The sequence below is a fragment of the Pelophylax lessonae genome (assembly GCF_965119305.1).
Source record: "Pelophylax lessonae genome assembly, chromosome: 4".
Lineage (NCBI taxonomy): Eukaryota > Metazoa > Chordata > Amphibia > Anura > Ranidae > Pelophylax > Pelophylax lessonae.
Genome location: NC_138771.1, coordinates 614,002,469 through 614,024,002, shown reverse-complemented (window position 1 = coordinate 614,024,002; position 21,534 = coordinate 614,002,469). Strand labels below are relative to the sequence as shown.

Here is a 21,534-nt window from a genome sequence, read left to right as displayed (position 1 = left end):
CCTTCATTTACGAACCTTTGGAACAAATTCCCTTGCAAAGTGCACAGTCTATTTGCCTTTAGTAAATTAACCCCATTGCGTTTACTGACTGAATATTTTTTAAACTTTTTAACTTACATTAGCACACTAGCATACATACTGTAGATTAGGGATGATCGAACGGTTCGGGTCGACCATCGGTTTGGCCCGAACATTGGGTGTTCGAGGTTCTGCCGAATTTAGAACTTTTTGCCCAAAAAGTTCGGAATTCGGCAACCAGAACCGACCAAAATGCAATGGTTCAGGAAATGGGCTTTAAAAGCCTGTGATTGGACCAGAACCATTAGCAAAAGCCAATTGAGGGGGCAGGAGAATGCTAGGAATGTGATTGGAGTGACTAGGGGGTCCCTAGACCAATCATTAGTGAATACACCCCCTAGTATATAAGATAGCCCCCGCCAAATTCCTAGCATTGTTATACTGGGACATGGAAGAGAATGGAAGCAGTTATGTTAAATTTACTTTAAAAGTGTCATTTAGCATTTATTAGTGTGAGGAAAGGGATATCTAGTGTAGTTAGAGTGCTCCTTTACACTTTAGTTAGCTTCAAAAATTTAGTTTCTGTAGGGAAAGTGTGAAGTGTCAGGGTGACCGTAATGTAGTGTAGGGTGAACTGACAGTGACTGCTATGGCAGGGTGACCAAACCCTTCCATATCAGGGTGACCGCTATAGAGAAAAGCTAGTTTCTCTCAAGTCACTTTTGCTGCAGTAATATGGCTTCGCCACCGCCAGCATTCTTTTTGGCTGCAGGCGTTGCTAGTGATTTTTTGAGCACATGTTTGGAGTCAGACATGACATCTGAACATGTGTATAGGGGGTATATATACACATCCATGTCTGTATATATACACCTAGACATATATAGGTGTGAAAGGAGCAGAAAAAACTACTTGCACTAATGAAATAATTAACACCGATATAGTTACGTTCCTATCACACCTATATATGTCTAGGTGTGTATATACATATAAGTATGTGTGTATATACACCACTATACACAAGTTCAGATGTTTTGCCTGCCTCCAAAGAACCCAAAAAAATGCCCAAAAAAACGCTAGTGTAAAAAAAAAAAAAAACGCCCATGTGTGTTGTTGCAGGCATTTTTTGGGGGTTTTTGGAGGCAGGCAAAACATCTGAACTTGTGTATACGGGTATATATACCACTATACACAAGTTCAGATGTTTTGCCTGCCTCTAAAGAACCCAAACAAATGCCCAAAAAACCGCCTGCTACTAAACTGGCAAGGTGTGAAAAGAGCGAAGCCATATTACAGATCTATAATTGCACTAATACAAATTATCTTTTTTTTTATGGTTCTGAACATGCTACAGAGCTGAAACTTCACAGGTACACCTTTTAGACCACCCAGACACAAAATCACACAAAAAAAGTTCTTAAGAATTGTCATTTTTGATAGAGAGCCAATTATTGAAAAAATTAAAAAAAAAATTTGGATTTGGATTTAGTATCGGGGGGGGGGGGGGGTGGGTCTAAAAGCTGTACCTGTGAAGTTTCAGCTCTGTAGCATGTCCAGAACCAGGAAAAAAATATATTTTTTCCGTAGAGCAGGGATGGTGGGACCCTCCTTTTACACCTATATGATCTTTTTTTGGGGTTCTGGACATGCTACAGAGCTGAAACTTCACAGGTACACTTTTTAGACCCCCCAGACACAAAATCAAAAAAAAAAGTGTGCCAATTATTGAAAATAAAAATGATAAAAAAAAATTTCTTTGGATTTAGTGTCTGGGGGGTCTAAAAGGTGTACATTTGAAGTTTCAGCTCTGTAGCATATCCAGAACCATAAAAAAAGATTGTTTGTATTAGTGCAATTATAGATCTGTAATATGGCTTCGCTCTTTTCACACCTTGTTGGTTTAGTAGCAAGCGTTTTTTGGGGCATTTTTTGGGTTCTTTGGAGTCAGGAAAAACATCTGAACTTGTGAATAGTGGTATATATACCACTATACACAAGTTCAGATGTTTTGCCTGCCTCCAAAGAACCCAAAAAAATGCCCAAAAAAATGCCAGCGTCAAAAAAAAAAAAAAAAAACGCCCAGGTGTGTTGTTGCAGGCATTTTTTTGGGGTTTTTGGAGGCAGGCAAAACATCTGAACTTGTGTATACGGGTATATATACACACATACTTATATGTATATACACACCTAGACATATGTAGGTGTGATAGTAGCAGAAATATATGCTTGCGCTAATGAAATCATTTACACTAATATAGTTACGCTCCTATAACACCTATATATGTCTAAGTGTAAAATACATATAAGTATGTGTGTCTACACAAGTTCAGATGTTTTGCCTGCCTCCAAAACCCCCCCAAAAATGCCTGCAACACCACACCTGGGTGTTTTTTTGGGCATTTTTTTGGGTTCTTTGGAGGCAGGCAAAACATCTGAACTTGTGAATAGTGGTATATATACCACTATTCACAAGTTCAGATGTTTTTCCTGACTCCAAAGAACCTAAAAAATGCCCAAAAAAACGCTTGCTACTAAACCGGCAATGTGTGAAAAGCGAGAAGCCAACAACCTGTGTTCTAAGTGACAAAATACAAACAATCTTTTTTTTTTTTTCTGGTTCTGGACATGCTACAGAGCTGAAACTTCACAGGTACACTTTTTAGACCCCCCAGATACTAAATCCAAAGATTTTTTTTTTTTTTTTTAAATAATTGTCTCTCTATCAAAAATGACAATTTTTAAGAACTTTATTTTGTGTGATTTTGTGTTTGGGGGGTCTAAAAGGTGTACCTGTGAAGTTTCAGCTCTGTAGCTGTTTTTTTTTTATTTTTTTTATTTATTTTTTTGATTTTTTTCAATAATTGTCTCTCTATCAAAAATCTATCAAAAATGACAATTTTTTGGGGAATTTTTTTGGGTTCTTTAGAGGCAGGCAAAACATCTGAACTTGTGTATAGTGGTATATATACCCGTATACACAAGTTCAGATGTTTTTCCTGCCTCAAAAGAACCCAAAAAATGCCCAAAAAAACGCCTGCTATTAAACCGGCAAGGTGTGAAAAGCGAGAAGCCACTATCCTGTGCTGTAAGTGTTCAAATACAAACAATCTTTTTTTTTTATGGTTCTGGACATGCTACAGAGCTGAAACTTCACGGGTACACTTTTTAGACCCCCCAGATACTAAAATCTTTTTTCTTTTTTTTTTTTTTTTTCTATAATTGTCTCTCTATCAAAAATTACAATTTTTAAGAACTTTTTTTTTTGTGATTAATAGTCCCTGGGGCATGACCCAGAACCCTAGGCACTTTTTAGGGGCATTTATTTGGTTTTGGGGCTTCAAAATTGTGTTTTTTGATTACCGAAGTTCGGGTCCCATTGATTTCAATGGGGTTCTGAAATCCGGGCCGAACTTTCGGGAAGTTCGGATGTTCTGGCCGAACTGAACTTTTGAAAAGTTTGATCATCCCTACTGTAGATAATAGTTTTAGATTGCATTTGAGTTACACATTACTTGTTGTTGTTTTAAAACTCAAATTTCTAGGCTTTAGACACTTGCCTAATAATGTGTTTTTTGGAAAAATTATCTATAAGGATTGAGAATCAACAAATAAAACATTTAATTTTTTAACAGCTCAGATGACTTGGCAAATGATTATTTAAAGGTCAAGACTGCTCTTTGCACTGCATTAGAGGTGTCAAGAGCTACCATGGTCCCCAAGACAGATGTCCTTTCTGGGTCCCAATAACTCCTCTGCACAGTGGTGTAACTAGAACCTTTGGGGCCTTGGTGCAAGAAACCATGAAGGGCTCCCCGGCCCTTCCCTTCAAGGCTGGGGCTCTTCCCACTGATCCCGGGGCCCTTTACTTTCATTGCGGGACCCTTTCACAAGTTCTGCAGTGGGCTTCCTTCCTGCCATCTTGGGGCCTCCCCGCTGTGGTGAATGCCAGGGCTCGGTCGCAAGTGTGACCTTTGTGATCCTGGAAGTTCACCCACTGGTGTCAGTAGTTTTTATTTTTTGGTATTTTAATCATATTATTTTTTTATCATTTTATTTTATTGTTTTACATTGTCACTGACTATGACTCTGTCCATTCAGAAAAGGAAGGAGCTGGTAAATTACTTATTTACCGACCCCTTCCTGGTTCTCTATTGTGACACATCCCCTTCAGCAGCCCGCAGGAGAGGGAAGGGAGCAGGGAGGGAAGGGAGCGGGGGGGGGGGGGAGCAGCACAGTGGGGGGGGCAGGGGAGAACACAGGGGCCCAGAGACAGCAGAACACAAGTGAACTGGATAGGAGGAGTGGCAGGGGCAGCATACAGAAAAAACAATCTCCTCCATTTCCCTCCAGCTACAGGAGGAAAAAGGAGGACAGTGATTTCTCTACATGCTGCCCCCACCCCCCCTCCTATCCAGGTGAACAGGGGAGCCACACAGGCCCCCGGGAGCATGGGGCCCGGTTGCAATTGCAACCCCTGCAACCCCTGTAGTTACGCCCCTGTGTCTGCATTCTTTTAGAACTAAATTTGGATCTTAAGCCAACACCTTTTAAGTTTGGAAAGAGTATGGAAGAATTACAGTATATTGCTGTCTATGTTCCTGTTGGGTTTATTTTTCCCATACTTTCTGTGTGGTAGCCAGGGCAGTAAGTCAGGAACAATCTCATCATTGAGAACACAAAGATTCTTACCCATGGCAACTGTTTAAAAAAGTAAATTATAAAACAAAAAAAATCCCTTTAATCTTTACACTAATACCCCATAACAGTAAACCTCGCTGTAACCCCAACTTCCAAACTAACTCTCCCTGTAATTAGAGCCCTAGGCCTTTCTGTAACCCCCACCCTAACCATTTCTATACCCAGCCTCTCTCAACCTTTTTAATATGGAAAAACCCCTGAAGTAACTTTCTGATCTTAGGGATCTTAGAACTTTCTAGTCTAGAGCTCATGGCACAATAGTGCAAAGGTCACTGGAAAGGATGCGCCTCACCATCATATTTGGTTGTTGGGAAGATAGTTAAAAAAATCAATGCTGCCAGTGGTTACTTATCTAGGAGGCAGAAATCGCTCATTGCTCAAGAAATCTGTGCAAACTCTGGAAAAACCCTTGTTAAAAAATGACGCTTTAACCCCAGTAATAATCTTCCCTGTAACCCTTAAACCTCTGTATGAACTTTCCTGCTGTCTGAGGCTTCATTAGGGAGAGTTCCCCCATCTTTGTTGTCACCTGTATCGGAATAGAGGTGAAATCTCAGGGACACAGACATCAATAAGAACATTTAAAAAAAAAAAAAAAAACACTTATGCCCCCCCTCCAAACCATTGGGCATCCCCTTTAGGAATACCACTATAATTTCTTTCTCTTGCTTTTGTCATACTTTGTGATCCTGGGGTGTAGATAGGTTTGTCGGTCTGTATGAAGATATATCCACTTTGATAGGACACCAGAACAATTTTTTCCAAGTTGCAGGGGCCAGAACGCACAATGACAAAGACAAACTGCTTCTTTTCTAGGTCTTTTTCCAGGTTAGTTGATGGAACCTAGGGAGAATTTAAACACAGCTGCATGAGGTCAAGAAACAGAACAATAAAACTTGATAACACAGATAAGTCTTTGCAAGATATCTCACATCGCAGCCGTTGTTTAATCACTGATATTTTTATAGTTTCAAAACAAACTATCTCCATCCCTTAATTTTGTGGAATTCAAATCAATACTTCAGGGCACATTTGTAAATGAAAAATTATTTGCGATCCTAGAGGACAACCATGAAACATTTCTCTTGATATGGCAGCCCTGGCTCGAATATCTACCTCCCTTGTGGTACACCTCTTGGTTCAGGAACTCAGGGGAGCCCTCTACCTTGCTACCCTTTCTTTGGGGACACCTTTGAGTGACTTATGTGGTTCCTTCTCCCCTCTTCTCTACCTTTTCCTTTTTCTCCCTTTTTCTTTCTTCTTTTTCACTTCCCTCCCCTCACCCTTCTTTACAGTTTCTTTGAATATTTTCTCTTCTCTTAGCACCTAGCTGCGACCTCTCCTATCCATTGGCTTTATCTTTAAGCCATTGGCTTTAGGTACAGGAGGTCCAATGTGTTATCCATGAGGGCATACAGGATGACATTATGTGATTACCTTCTTTTTGTATTATTTTGTTCCTTCACATGGATGTTCCTCCAATGGGTCTTTTCCATGACATTTGGGTGTTCATTCTGTGCATGTATTTATTTTGCTATACCTTGATGTATTTCGTAATGCCCCTGCCTGGGCTTGTCACTTTTGATTTTTTTGTAATTGCTCAGTTACTCTGCCACTATTTTTATGCACTTGTTATGTATGAATGTGATTTTCTGTGACAATAATGCTTTTGGTACTAGAAATAGGACAATGATAAGATCATTCACTCCAAACTGTGTATACTGTGTATACAGTATATCAGTATAACCCTGGACAACTGCTTGAAAGCAATTCCTTATCTGCCCGTTACTAAAGTAAACCTTGTTGTTCACATGCAGGACAAAGCAACAAGTTCCTTTTATTGGTTGTCTCACTAGCTGCTTATTCTCAATTTTCCTTCACTCTCGTGAAGCTCCATTCAGCCACCAGTAGAAAAGTATACACTTCTAGGTACTTCTAGGTATGGGAGAGCATGTGACTTAAGCTGGAAACACACTATACAACTTTTGTGGTCAGATTTCCTTCAGATTTACCTTCAACTATGTAGTGCAAGGGCCTGCCAGATTGCATATAAATTAAAAGTGTTTAGATTTGACCTCATATTATATGGTTTTGGTAAATCTAAAGGAAAAAAATCTAAAGACAATTGTATAGTGTGTATGGCCCATTACTCTACTAAAGGGCCATACACACTATAAGATTTTCTGAAGACTTTTTCCTTCACATTTACCTTATTTATGTAGTTCAAGGGCCTGCCAGATTGCATACAAATTGAAAGTGTTTAGGTTTGACCTCATATTATATGGTTTTGGTAAATCTAAAGGAAAAAGTCTTCAGAAAATCTTATAGTGTGTATGGCCCATTACTCTCACATGACAGCACTGGTGCTTTGAGATTGGCTATTCGGACATTTAGAACTATTACATGAAGCTGGCAAGAGAGTCCGTGAAAGCTTTAAGTAGTGCTTCCTCTCTTTACTCCAGGCATTCAAACAGAAAAGCAGGGGGAGTGGAAGGAAGGTCGGTATATCTTTCTGGTTGGGCAAAGCAATGTATTCATTAAATTGCCCCTGCTGCTTACATTTGCCTTTAATTCACTCTTTGCCTACCCTTTCCCCTGCCAGAGCAGAGCCCTGTGTAATCTTAAAGCCAGTCCAATCAGTGTTAACAGCTGGCTAAGCCACTCTCCAACCCGCCCACAATATACAGTGCTGGTAATTGGCTTATGCATTCTCCTCACCTTGGGAGGAAGGGATGCGAACCCCCCCCCCATAAACAGTTTAGAACCCCTGTCAGGTTTTATTGCTGCCTGTGCACCCATTTGGGAGATTCGCCCCCTCTATTTGTCCTGTTTAATCCGCAAATTTTGGGTTGACTTCTGAGCAGTAATAGAGGGGACACTAGTTTTAGTGACCCCCGGGGCAACCAGGGATTTCTCCTGACTTCCTGTTTTGGCTATGAGATAGGAAGTGAAGGAAAATCTCTCCAGTGAGACACATATGGCAAAAAAAAAAAAAAAAAACTGACAGGGTTATAACCCTCCCTTTATCTACCAAAATGAAAAAGTTATGCCTTAAGATCTGCTATAATACGAAATTGATAATGTGTGTGAACAAGCATTATACAGTTAATGGCACTGGACCAGAAATAAGAGAAGCTCTAATGGTTTAGTTCAATTTAGCTTGTTGGGTTTCTACATTTTTTAACTGATTTTATAGGTCTTCACATGGCACTTGTGTTAGAGAGCACTATGGGCTTTCTAAAAAGATAGCACAACAGAAGCTGTTTGTTTGCAGTATCTCTATCTGATTGAATCTCCTTATGGCTGTTTGTGAACTGGCAGGAAGGGGAAGGTAAGGACTGATTTGACTCAAGTGTGTGTTTGTGTGTGTCTGTGTGTGTTTTTGTGTTTTAGGCCCCTTTCACACATGCGGACCGTTCAGATCCGCCTGTTAGTTTTTCAGGCGGATCTGAACGGATGCCCCATGCATCCCTATGGGGCAGCGGATGTCAGCGGAGACATCTCCGCTGACACCCTCTGTCATCCGATCCGATCCTGTCCGTCAAATCCAGATGGATGGAAACCCTGTTTTCCATCCGTCTGGCGGATCGGATGAAAACGGACAGGCGGCCCGTTCTCATCCGATTCCCCCATAGAGGACAGAGGAGACCTGACAGCTCTGTCTCCACACACAGAGCGGAGATGGAGCTGCCATCTGCCTGCTCAGTGGGGGATCGGCGGATCGGTCCCCGTTGAGAAAAACAGAGTCCACCGATGGAGCAGACAGTGTGAAAGGGGCCTTAGTGTCAGGGTTGCCAACCATCAGTAAATTTACAGGCAGTTTGGAAAAATCAGTGATTTCTACAACTATCAGTACATATCAGGGGCTTATAATTTGTCATGCTGAGTTGACTTTGTTTTAGTTTAAAGCCCCTTTCACACAGGCGGTGCGCCCGACGGACTCCGTTTTTCTCAGCGGGGATCGATCCGCTTCTGTCTCTGTTTACTTTGCAGAGACAAAGCTGTCAGATCCACGCTCTCCTCTATGGGAGATCAGTTTTCATCTGATCGGATCCTCCAGACGGATGGAAAATAGGATTTCCATCCGTCCAGATTTCATGTACAGGATCGGATCGGATAGCAGCGGGTGTCAGCAGAGATGTCCCTCCGCTGACATCTGGCGCTCCATAGGGCTGCATGGAGCATCCGATCAGGTCCGCCTGAAAAACCGACAGGTGGACCAGATCGGAAAGCCCGTGTGAAAGGGGCCTTAATCAGGCAAATTACTTGTTATGGGTATTGTTAATGTTTCCATATTGTGTTTATACTGTTTAAATATTGATTGTCCTAATTTTCAATAGGAGTTCTGTTGTTTTTCAGGTTGGCAGTAAAAAATGTGCTCTGTTTGTAAATTTCCCATCTTTTGTCAGTAAAAAAAGGTTGCATTTTAGCCTGAACTACTGAGCTTTGTAAAAGCCAGGCTAATTTTCAACAAAGAAAAAAAAATTAAAAAGAAGTCTGGTGCTTCACCTGCTGGCAGAAAATGCTAAATATATTAACTGACTTAAAGGCTAAGTTCAATTTTTTGTAAAAAAAAATAAATAAAAATAATTGTAATAAATGCACATCTTTTTGCAGGTAAAACAAAATGCATTTATAATTTTTCATTGCATCCTGTAAGCATTGCACCCACAATCAACAGAAATGAGACAGCGGGTGCAGGGAGAGGATCCCCCAAACACTGTCACAGAGCGGAGAGCTCTGGTAGCGGAAAGTGGGTGGCTAGGAACGTGTAACATGTTACACCCTAAATATGGGTGTAACATGCTTCTAAAGTGGACTTTAAAACATTGCCAGATTTCTGCCATTGTCCGTTTTCACTGAAATATGCACACCATCACTTCATTTAGTGCATTTGGATACAGCATATGTTATTTACTATATAATCAAAGTATGTGCACACCTCAGCATCACACCTGTATGTGTGTGTTGGAAAACCCATTCCAAAACCATGAGTATTAATATGGAGTTGGCAACTTTTTGTGGATGTAACAGCCTCCACTCTTCTGGGAAGTATCTACACAAGAGTTTAGAAGGACCGTGTGGGAATTTGTGTCCAATTGGTTTTCTATCATTCTAAGCTGTCACTGAAATATGCCAACCATCACTTTATTTAGTGCATCTGGATACTATATAACCAAAGTATGTGCACACCTCAACATCCCATCTGTATAAGTGTGTTTGGAAAACCCATTCCAAAACAATGGGCATTGTTATGGGGTTGGCACACTTTTGTGGATGTAACAGCCTTCACACTTCTGGGAAGGATTTACTCAAGAGTAGGATTGAGTGAACCCGAACTGTAAAGTTCGGGTTCGTACCGGACTTTAGGGTTTTTGGTACCCGGACCCGAACCCGAACATCTTACTGTATGTTCGTTAATGAGTTTGGTGTTCGGCAATTTAATGGCATGTTAAAAAAAGATGCAGGGCAGCCAATCCACAAGCGTTTAACTGGTATGACCTTAGAAGCCATCACAACCATGCCTACTAATGGCATGGCTGTGATTGGCAAGTGCAGCATGTGACCCAGCCTCTATATAAGCTGGAGTCACATAGTGCCGCACATCACTCTCCTCTATCTAGTGTAGGGCAAGGCTGCGGCTGCTGCTTTTGAGGGAGAGAATAGGAGGAGGACAGAATCTTTATTCTTTAATCAGAACTTCAACTCAGTGATAGACATCGATTTTGTTGTGTACTAGGGAAAGGCTGTGGCTGCTGCTTTGAGGGAGAGAATAGGAGGAGGACTGAATCTTTATTCTTTAATCAGAACTCACAGCGATCTACATAGATTTTGTTGTGTGGGTGCAGTGCTATAATTTTCTAGGTTTTTTAAAAAAACACCCTTTTTGGGCTAAAATAAATCCACAATTTTATAGCCCTTGCTTGCTGCATCTGTACGTGTAGAATTCAAGCTGCTGTCATATTGTGTTAGTAAAAAAACACCCTTTTTGGGCAAAATACACAACATACTGTTGTTCAATTCTGCTATTCAAAAAACACACATTTAAGGCAAAAAAAAAAAAAAAGTTGCAGCGTTTTGTGGCCTAGTCTGTATCTGTACGTGTGAGATACACCCATTTAGGGCAAGATCCTAAATTTGAGAAATATGAGGAGTACGTCAAATAAGGGCCGTGGCCCCGGTCGTGGTGCTGCTGGTGGAGCTCCTGTTGCAAGGAGAGGACATGGTCGATCTGTGCCAGCTACACGCACAAGTGAAACACCTTCCTCAGGTGCGAGTAGGCGACATAACCTGTAGCAGTATTTGGTCGGGCCTAATGCGGCTCTACGAATGTTGAGGCCAGAACAATTACAGGCGATAGTAGATTGGGTTGCTGACAGTGCCTCCAGTGCCATCACATTGTCTCCCACCCAGTCTCCTGCTGAAAGATCAGAGTTGGCACCTGCAGCCGATGTCCATCAGTCTTTCACCTCACCCCCTTGCAAATCAGCCAAGCAGTCTGAGCCCCAAGTCATGCAGCAGTCTCTGCTTCTTTTTGATGACTCTGCTAGCATGGTTTCCCAGGGCCATCCACCAAGCCCTGCCCCAGAAGTGGAAGAGATTGAGTGCACCGATGCCCAACCACTTATGTTTGAAGATGAGTACATGGGAGGACCATCGCAGCACAACTCGGATGATGACGAAACACAGGGGCCAACTGCTGCGGCTTTCGGAAGTGTGCAGACCGACAAGGAGGGCAGGAGTGAAGATTGGGTGGAAGATGATGTGGAGGACGATGAGGTCCTCGACCCCACATGGAAACAACGTCAAGCAGTGACCTGTGTGGTTCGGAGGAAGAGGCGGTGGTCGAACAGATCCAAAAGCACAGCAGAAAAGGGAGCAGGGTGCAAAAGTGGAGCGGCTGACCCCTAGACAGTACACCTGCTACTGCCCAACCCAGCAAGGGACCGAGCACACCAAAGCCATGCTCCAAGGAGTTCCCCAGCGTGGCGTTCTTCAGACAATGTGCTGATGACAAGACAAGAGTGGTTTGCACGCTGTGAAATCAGAGCCTGAAGCGAGGCATAAACGTTCTCAACCTGAGCACAACCTGCATGACCAGACATCTAAGTGCAAAGCACAAGCTTCAGTGGAGTAGACACCTCAAAAACCAAGAAAGGTCTCTGGCTCCTCCTGCTCCCTCTTCTGCTGCAGTCTCGGCCTCTTTATCCACCTCTGTAGTGACAGTGGCACCTGCCACCCCGCAAACAGAGGGTCAGCCAGTAACACCACCACCTGGGTCACCAACCATTTCCACAATGTACCATGGAAGCGTTCAGCTCTCTATCTCCCAAACACTGGAGCGGAAGAGGAAGTACCCCCCTACCCACCCGTGATCCCTGGCCCTGAATGCCAGCATTTCAAAATTCCTAGCCTTTCAAATGCTGTCATTCCATCTGGTGGAGACCCAGAGTTTTAAAAGCCTTATGGCGATGGCTGTCCCACAGTACGTCGTGCCCAGCTGCCACTACTTTTCCAGGCGAGCCATCCCTTCCCTGCACAACCAAGTGGGGTGTGCACTGCGCAATGCCATCTGTGGCAAGGTCTACCTAACTACGGATACGTGGACCAGTAAGCACGGTCAGGGATGTCATATCTCCCTAACAGCACACTGGGTAAATGCAGTGGCGGTTGGGCCTGAGGCGGATAGCAGTTTCACGCATGTCCTTCCACCACAGAGGATCGCAGGGCACTTCAGTTTTCCTCCTGTTGCTAACTCCTCCTACTCCGCTTCCTCATCCTCTACCACCTCCTCATCCAGTCAGCATAACACCTTCACCACCAACTTCAGCACAGCCAGGGGTAAACGACAGCAGGCAGTTTTAAAACTTGCCTGTTTGGGGGAAAAACCCCACACCACGCAGGCGTTGTGAAGGGGCATTGAACAACAGACCGATGAGTGGTTGGTGCCAGTGAGCCTCAAGACCGGCCTGCTGGTGTGCGATAATGGGTGAAATCTCGTAGCAGCTCTGGGCATAGCCGGTTTGACGCACATCCCTTGCCTGGCGCATGTGCTGAATGTGGTGGTGCAGAGGTTCCTTAAAAATTACCCCGATATGTCAGAGCTGCTGCAGAAAGTGCGGGCCATCTGTGCGCACTTTCGGCGTTCTCACCCTGCTGCTGCTCGCCTGTCAGCGCTGCAGCATAACTTCGGCCTTACCGTTCACCGCCTCATATGTGATGTGCCCACAAGGTTGATCTCCTCCTTGCACATGCTGGCCAGACTGTGCGAGCAGCAGCAGGCGATAGTGGAGTTTCAGCTGCAGCACGCACGCGTGAGTCACTCTGCGGAACAGCACCACTTCACCACAAATAACTGGGCCTCAATGCGAGACCTGTGTGCCTTGTTGTGCTGTTTCAAGTACTCCACCAACATGGTCAGTGCCGATGATGCCGTTCTCAGCGTTACTATCCCACTTCTATGCCTCCTTAAAGAAACGATTCGGGAGATGATGGAAGAGGATGTGGACCAGGAGGAGGAGGAAGAGGGGTAATTTCCAAGGCTTTCAGTGCAGTCATTCACAAGTGGCTCCGAGGGTGGGTTCCTGCACCCACAAACGCCAGGTACACAATTGTCCAGCAAGGGCATAGTTCTGGAGGATGCCGAGGTGGAGGATGAGAAGGAGGAGATGGAGGAGGAGATGGAACCATGTTCACAGCAGGGTGGCACCCAGGCCAGCTCATGGCCATCACTGGTGCGTGGCTGGGGGGATACAGAGGACACAGACAATACACCTCCCACAGAGGACAGCTTTAGTTGCCTCTGGGCAGCCTGGCACACATGAGCGATTACATGCTGCAGTGTCTCCGTAACGACTGCCGAGTTTCCCACATTATAACTTGTGATGATTACTGGGTGGCCACGCTGCTAGATCTACGTCACAAGGACAACGTACCATCCTTAATTCCCTCACTGGAGCGTGATCGTAAGATGCGTGAGTACAAGCGCACGCTGGTAGATGCACTGCTGGTGGCATTCCCACCTGACAGTGGGAGCACAGTGGAAGCACAAGGCGAAGGCAGAGGAGGAGGAAGAGGTAGTTAATGCAGCCGGGGCACCGCCAGCACCTCAGAAGGCAGGGTTAGCATGGCCGAAATGTGGAAAAGCTTTGTCAACACGCCGCAACAACCAGCACCACCAGCTGATTGTCACGGAACCATGAACCAGACGTACAACAACAGATAAGTGAAAAAGAAGGCTTTATTGAAAATCAAGCTGTAAAGCAAAAGTCCAAACGGAAGGTGAAACCGAAGCAGAGTCCTTGCGAAGCCAGAGGACAGGAACCAGGAGGGTGGTCAGACGAAGCCGGGATCAGGAACCAGCAGGGTAGTCAGACGAAGCCAGGATCAGGAACCAGCAGGGTAGTCAGACGAAGCCAGGATCAGGAACCAGCAGGGTAGTCAGACGAAGCCAGGATCAGGAACCAGCAGGGTAGTCAGACGAAGCCAGGATCAGGAACCAGAAGCAGCAGCAGTCTTAGAAGCATGTGAACACAGGAGGACCAAGCAAGGAACTGAAGCCACAGACCTCCTATATATATGAGCTAGGCATCCAGCTCCTCCCAGTGGGAAGGAGGAGCCGCAGGGTGGGAGGCTACAAGAAACCCAGAAACCAAGATGGCCGCCAGCACATGTCAAACGAAGGAGAACAGCAAGAAGGTAGGACCATGACACTGATATGGAACGTCTTAGCAGAAGGCAGCATTTCACCAACATGGTGGAGCAGTATGTGTGCACACGCCTAGACGTACTGAATGACGGGTCTGCCCCCTTCAACTTCTGGGTCTCCAAATAGGGCATATGGCCTGAGCTTGCCCTTTACGCCTTGGAGGTGCTGGCCTGCCCTGCAGCCAGTGTATTAGCTGAACGTGTATTTAGCACGGCAGGGGGCTTTATCACAGACAAGCGCAGCCGCCTGTACAGAGCCAATGTAGACAAGCTCACGTTCATTAAAATGAACCAGGATGCATCCCACAGGACTTGTCTGTACCTTGTGCAGAATAGACATGTATACCGGCCTTACCCAGCTATTGTTGTATTTTTAAACTTTCTCACTCTTTTGGGGTGTACCCTAATTTAAAAAAAAATAAAATGAAAAACAAAAACCAGTGTTGGCTACCTCGTCCTCCTCCACCGCCGCCGCTTTCACCTACTCTGCCACATCCACCGCCACGTCAACCTCCTACTCCATATGGACCTACATCAAGATTATTATTTTTTATTTTTAAGAATTTTATGTTATTTTAAGTTATTTCCCTATCCAAATTTGTGTGCAGAACACTTACCATACTCTTAACAACAATTTGCAGCCCTCTAGCCCTTTCCATTACTTTTTTAGAGCCATTTTTGTGCTCAAAAGTTAGGGTCCCCATTTTCAATATGGTTTAGGTTCGGGGTCAAGTTTGGGTTAAGTTCGGGTGCCGAACTCAAACTTTTTTACAAAGTTCGGCCGAACCCGAAGATCCAGGTGTTCGCTCAACTCTACTCAAGAGTTTATAAGGGCCGTGTGGGAATGTGTGTCCATTTATCAAAAAAAAAAAAAAAAGAAAAACATTTGTGAGGTCAGGTACTGATGATGGACAAGAATACCTGGCTCCTAACTGGCAACTCAATTCATTCCCACAGGTGTTCAGTAGGGTTGAGATCAGGACACTGTGTAAACCACTCAAGTTCCTTCACACCAATCTGTTTTTTTATGGAGCTGGCTTTGTACACATGGGTACAATAATACTGGAACAATTGAAGACCTTCACCAAACTGTTTCACACAGGGTTGAAAGTGTACAACTGTCTAAAATGTCTTTGAATGCTGTAGTATGAACAGTACCCATCATTGGAAACACCTGAAGTCAGCCATTTGGAGGGGTGTCTGTTTAGTATAGTATCATACATCATATAACTAAGAAAGCACTCACCAAGAATTTGGATGTTCCAAGAAAGCCATTGCTACTGTTGACAGAGATGCTGCCCTGAGCAATAATGAATTTCTTCATGGGAAAATCCTGGACTAGAATATTGCCATCCAATGCAGTGCCATGTCCATCTACTAAGAACGTCTCCTCGCTGTCCGCCCGCAATACATTGGAGGTAATCAGGGTACACCTGGCAGAGTAAACAAAAAAAAATGCATGATGTAAATCAGCGAGCTTGTTATCTGTACTTAACCTCTTCGTATCCAGGCCAATTCTGGCACTTAGGGGACACTTATTTACTAAAGCTGGAGAGTGCAAAATTAGTCACAATTCTGCATAGAAAGAAGCAATCAGCTTCCAGGTTGTATTGCCAAAGCTTAATTGAAGAAGCTGAGATTAGAAGCTGATTGGTATCTATGCATAAATGTGACTAATTTTGCCCTCTCTAGCTTTAGTATAAAAAAAAAAAAAAAAAACCCTAGCTCCTACATGTAAAAATATATATATATTTTTTTTTGCTAGAAATTTACTTAGAACCACCAAACATATATATATATATATATATATATATATATATATATATATATATATATATATATATATATATTCTTTTTTTTTTTTTTTTAGAAACCCTATAGAATAAAATGGTGGGTGTTTCAATTTTTTTTGTAACATGGTATTTGCACAGAGGTTTTTCAAATGCAATTTTTGGGGAAAAAATACACATTGATGAATTAAAAAAAAAAAACAGTAAAGTTAGCACAATTTATTGTATAATCTGGAAGATAATAGAAAAGTGGTTGCCAAACCTAGGCCAAGCAAACACTCGTCCAGCGCTCAAATTTTGGTCGATAAGACCAGTAAAATGGTTTTACAATGTTGTGAATAATAATGATAATAAGAACAGAATAAATAATAAATAAAATGGATTACAATGAATTGAATTATAGCAGCCGCTGTGAACTGCAAATACTAAAACAAAGTGTGACAGTCTTAGCATATAAATATGTATATAAACTCAGTCCAACTCAGCAGCGCTAAAACACTATTCAGTGCATTTTAAAACAATATTCACCCACAATATTCATATGCAGGATGATATACACAAGGCAATCACCTAATATGTACACACATGCTAGAATCGCATAGTACACTGTACACTCAATAGAGTCTCTAACAAAGTGCAAGTGTCCTTATTAGTACAGGTGATAGATATTATTCCACGGTATTCCAATACGTATACCGCTCCCCACGGCTGTAGACTGTGAGATCCGGATCAGGAGGCTGAGCGTCTAGGTCGCCATGGAGACCGCATGCTCACACCCTGACGTACGTTTCGTCTACTCGGACTTCTACGGAGGGCGCGGGCACACGTGTTGGATCATTACAATCCCGGTCCGCCCCTTAGCCCTCCCATTTCCAAGAAACAGGTGGTATGTTTTATATTGCTAAAAAGCCGATATGTAAGGCATCAATACACCCAGATACATTATCCTTGGGGCTTCCCAGAGAGATTTATACATTTTATTCCAATGTGCTATATATACACACGTTATGCTAATCCCCTAAAACAAGGGATTCGGAATTGTTCAATTAGCTCACGGGTGACATCTACAGGCCAAACCAAAAATATCTGATCAGTGAGACACAAAATAAATTACATTATAAATATTCCTAACAACAGTTAGTAGTACAACATGACCATTACATGCAATTAAACTCTTATTAAAATAATCCCTTACATTTAAAAGAATGCACATTAATGTGCCAATCTAAACATATTCACTGCAATGACAGTCCTGAAGGTAATTTTTTTTTATGCATGTACAAATCAGTGCTTGAGTCATATCCGTACATGTCAACACAAGCATCTATGACAATGTTATAAATAATGTTAACATGCAGAGATGCACCTATATGGACATAAAAAAACAAACATAAATATATCTAAAATGTCACTATTACAGGGCCACTATCAAAATACTGCTCCAATGTCAGAGATCCCATACTCAAAATAGATTAAATCTAATAATTACTTAGAAAACAATTATGGTCCAAATCCATCTTGAGTCCATTAGGCGTGAGTGCATTAGTCATATAAATCCACTGTGTCGCTTTTTTCGATAGGTCCCTAACCCTATTGGATCCTCTCCAGGAAGAAGGCATTTTCTCAATGCCCCAAAATTTCAACCCAGAAGGATCCCTCCAATGTTTTTCCCTGAAATGTAGGGGCACACTATGCTCTTTGAAACCATTCTTGATCTTGTAAATGTGTTCTGATTTAAGTTTACCCAGAGTTCTTTTGGTATGGCCTATATAAATTAAGCCGCATGGGCATTCCAGTCCATAAACGACATGTGTGGATGCACACGATATAAATTGTTTGATCTCAAAAACCTTCCCATTGGCATTTGACATAAATGCTGTTAATCCTCTAAAATGGGTATTCACCTGACGGCAGGCTTTGCATCTCTTACAGGAGAAAAAACCTGTTCTGTTCCAAAACAATTTTGGTATTTTCGTGGGTCCAAAACTTTTCTAACTATTTGGTCCCCAATGGTGGGAGCCTTTCTGTATATGTAGACAGGGCTCTCAGGTAAAGCATCAACCAGAACTGTCCATCTTTAAAACATTCCAATATTTTGAAATCAGGTCTTCAATTTGTTTATATATATCTATATATATATATATATATATATATATATATATATATATATATATATATATATATATATATATACTGTATATAAAAATATGTATATATATACGTCACTTTGGCCAGGAGGGGCTGACCGCCGCTGTAAATAGTCGTGCGGCGGTCGGCAAGGGGTTAACAGAGCTATTTGTGTCTGGCAATCTGTCCCTGATGCGCACAGCCAACCTTTCCCTATGCTGACAAAAAGCAGAATGTAAAATAGCTGCCTGCTCTGGTCTATTTATAAGGTAGGGGGCATGTCCATGTGCTGAAATGTTTCAATTGGCTGTCCCGTTCCACCTGACGGCTGTGTCATGGGTCAAAGTTCTCCCCAATGTAAACTAATATGGCTGACGTGAACAACGCCATGTTTTTGCAAAATTGGCAGGTAGCGAACAAGCAAAATTTGCTGCGAAGCGACCGCCGGGCGAACCGCAAGGCCATCTCGAGTTCCGACACTCCCTGTCCACTAACCGTTAAGGACAGGGCGCCAGATCAAGCCCTCAACACCTTCAACCTCTTCTTTTGGGAAAGAGATGGGTGGGTAGTGAGAACAGGCAGGGGAAACGCTCAGCACCGCCAATTATTGCTTGTTGCAGCCTCGGCCACCACAAGAGGGGGCCAGTTCCCCCGATCTAAACGTCTCGATTCAGCAGGCCACAAAGCGGCGGCCTCAATTCCCGGCCAGCGCGGGGGGCCACATAGGGACAAGACACCTGCCCCAGTGTAGCCCAGGCACCAGGCCACTAATTCTGGTCGCCAATGCGACCTGGCACCAAGCTCTGCCCTAGGTGATAGCATAGAACAGGCAATAGGCCTTCTTCAAGGAAAAATCAGAAGTCTATTATTACAAAAAAGCTGAAAAACCACCTATGTGAAAGCATAGTGCAGGCAACAGGTCCTCTTCAAGGAGACATCAGGGGTCTATTAATACAAAGTGGCTGACAGCCCCCTAGGTGATAGCACAATACAGGCAACGAGTACTCATAAAGGAGACATAAGGGGTCTATTAATTCAAAGAGGCTGAAAGCCCCCTAGGTGATAGCACAATGCAGGCAACAGGTACTCTTCAAGGAGGCATCAGGGGTCTATTAATACATAGAGGCTGACAGCTCCCTAGGTGATAGCATAATACAGGCAACAGGTACTCATAAAGGAGACATCAGGGATCTATTAATACAAAGAGGCTGATAGATCCCTAGGTGATAGCATAGCACAAGCAGCAGGTAGTCCTCAACGAGACATCAGAGGTCTATTAGACCCCCTAATGTCACCCCTGCACCCTGCTGAAGTTGCGCAAGCTGCTTCCATATGAAGATTCACCAAGGTTCGACAGCTCTGAACCCAGAGTGCTGAACACTTCCAAGTTCATAGTACTCAGCAAAGATTGCAAATTGAAATCCATTATTCTCCCTAAGCTGTCCAATCTGGCACCCACCACAGAGATACTGGGTGCACAGGAGGGACAGGTAGGCCTCCTATGGTGGGGGGAACAATACAGGTAACACATTTCAACAGACAAAGAAGTGATTGGGTGACGTTACAGAAAGTGGTAAGCTTAGTATAAAGATGTAAACAAACTCTTGGCAGCTATGGCGGCTGTGAGTTTGTTTACATGTCGATGCTGCCACAAAATTGTTGCAATGGTGGCAGCGAATGGAGTGAAAAGAAATAGCTTCTATGAGATCGGCATGGAGTTTGCATAGCCTTTTTTGGCAGGTAAAACAGCCTGTGTATGTACAGTACTAAGCTGTTAGGACTTCAGATTGAAATGTGGATATAAATGAGCTAAAAAAAAGCAAGCTTTGGCTTTAATCCTTCCAGATGCTGATGTTGATGGTAAAAAAAAAAATAAAATAATAATCCTATACAAGCAGAAAATCTTGGCAAATCATTTATTTATTTAGAAAAAGTTTCCCTACTCCCGTTACATAACCGCCATGTGAAAATTTTCGCCATGTGATCTTGCACAGGGTCTATCGATCACTTTACACGCAGTTTGTTTCAATTATACAGTACATGTTTGGGAGTACTGTCCAAATCTAGGCCAAATTCAAGCTTTTTGCAACAGCTTTCGACATGCTTGGCAGACATTTTTTGCGCAAAAGTTATAGCATCTACAAACTATGGTATATATATTGGAATTGTTATTTATTTATTTTTTACTAGTAATGGTTACGATCAGTGACTTAGTCCCCGTTCACACTGGGGCGATCTGTGAGGCGACCTGGTCGCCTCACAGGTCGCCTTCCATAGAGAAGCTGCGGACCCGTTCTAATAGGAGCGACACAAGTCGCTCTGACTTAGAAAAAGGGTCCGGAGCTTCTATGGGGCGACCCGGAGCGACCGTCATAGACTTCAATGTTATGAAGTCCGTGCCGGCCGCTCCGAGGTCGCGGCGCGCTGCTCGCACCATGACCTCGGAGGTCGCCCCGGGAAGTCGGATCGCCCCAGTGTGAACGGGGCCTTATAGCTCAACTGTGATATTTCAGCAGACTGTCGGACACTAACTGAAACATTTGACAATTGCAGGAAACAGTGACACTAATAAAGAGATCAGTGCTAAAAATATGCACTGCCACTGTAATAATGACGATGGCTGGGAAGGGGTTAACATCAGGGGTGATTAAAGGTTAAATGTGTGCTTATCCAGTGTTTTGGTGTACTGTGTTAGGTGCTTTCACTAAAGGGCCATACACACTATAAGATTTTCTGAAGACTTTTTCCTTCAGATTTACCTTTTCTATGTAGTACAAGGGCCTGCCAGATTGCATACAAATTGAAAGTGTTTAGGTTTGACCTTATATTATATGGTTTTGGTAAGTCTAAAGGAAAAAGTCTTCAGAAAATCTTATAGTGTGTATGGCCCATTAGGCAATGCATTACTTCCCCACTGACAGGACAGGGCTCTGCCTTGTTTACATAGGCAGGGCTCTGTTCTGTGTAAATTCAAGAGGATCAGTGGGGGCCGGCGGTAATTAATTGGCCGACATTCAGTAATTGACATCTGCTGTGCTTAATCACAGCACGGCAAGGCAGCAGCAGGCGTGTGTGCGCGCCCCCTACCCGGACGTGTCAGATTACATAACTAGAATGTAATCTGGCGCAGCCGAGCCACCTTGTCGCTGTATATCAGTATACTTGGGAAATGCCAGTTTCTATTTATTTCCTG

At 43.2% G+C, this 21,534-nt stretch overlaps 1 pseudogene across 1 annotated transcript in view; it reads right to left on the bottom strand.

Moving 5' to 3' along the window:
* Positions 1–21,534, bottom strand: part of LOC309552831 (A.superbus venom factor 1-like) — a 319,818-nt pseudogene that overhangs the window by 281,904 nt on the left and 16,380 nt on the right. Inside the window, exons 2-3 of the transcript XR_014226164.1 lie at positions 15,671–15,857; positions 5,397–5,559 (exon numbers count right to left, since the gene is read on the bottom strand). The product of XR_014226164.1 is annotated as an A.superbus venom factor 1-like (transcript). The remainder of the gene's footprint in view (positions 1–5,396; positions 5,560–15,670; positions 15,858–21,534) is intronic.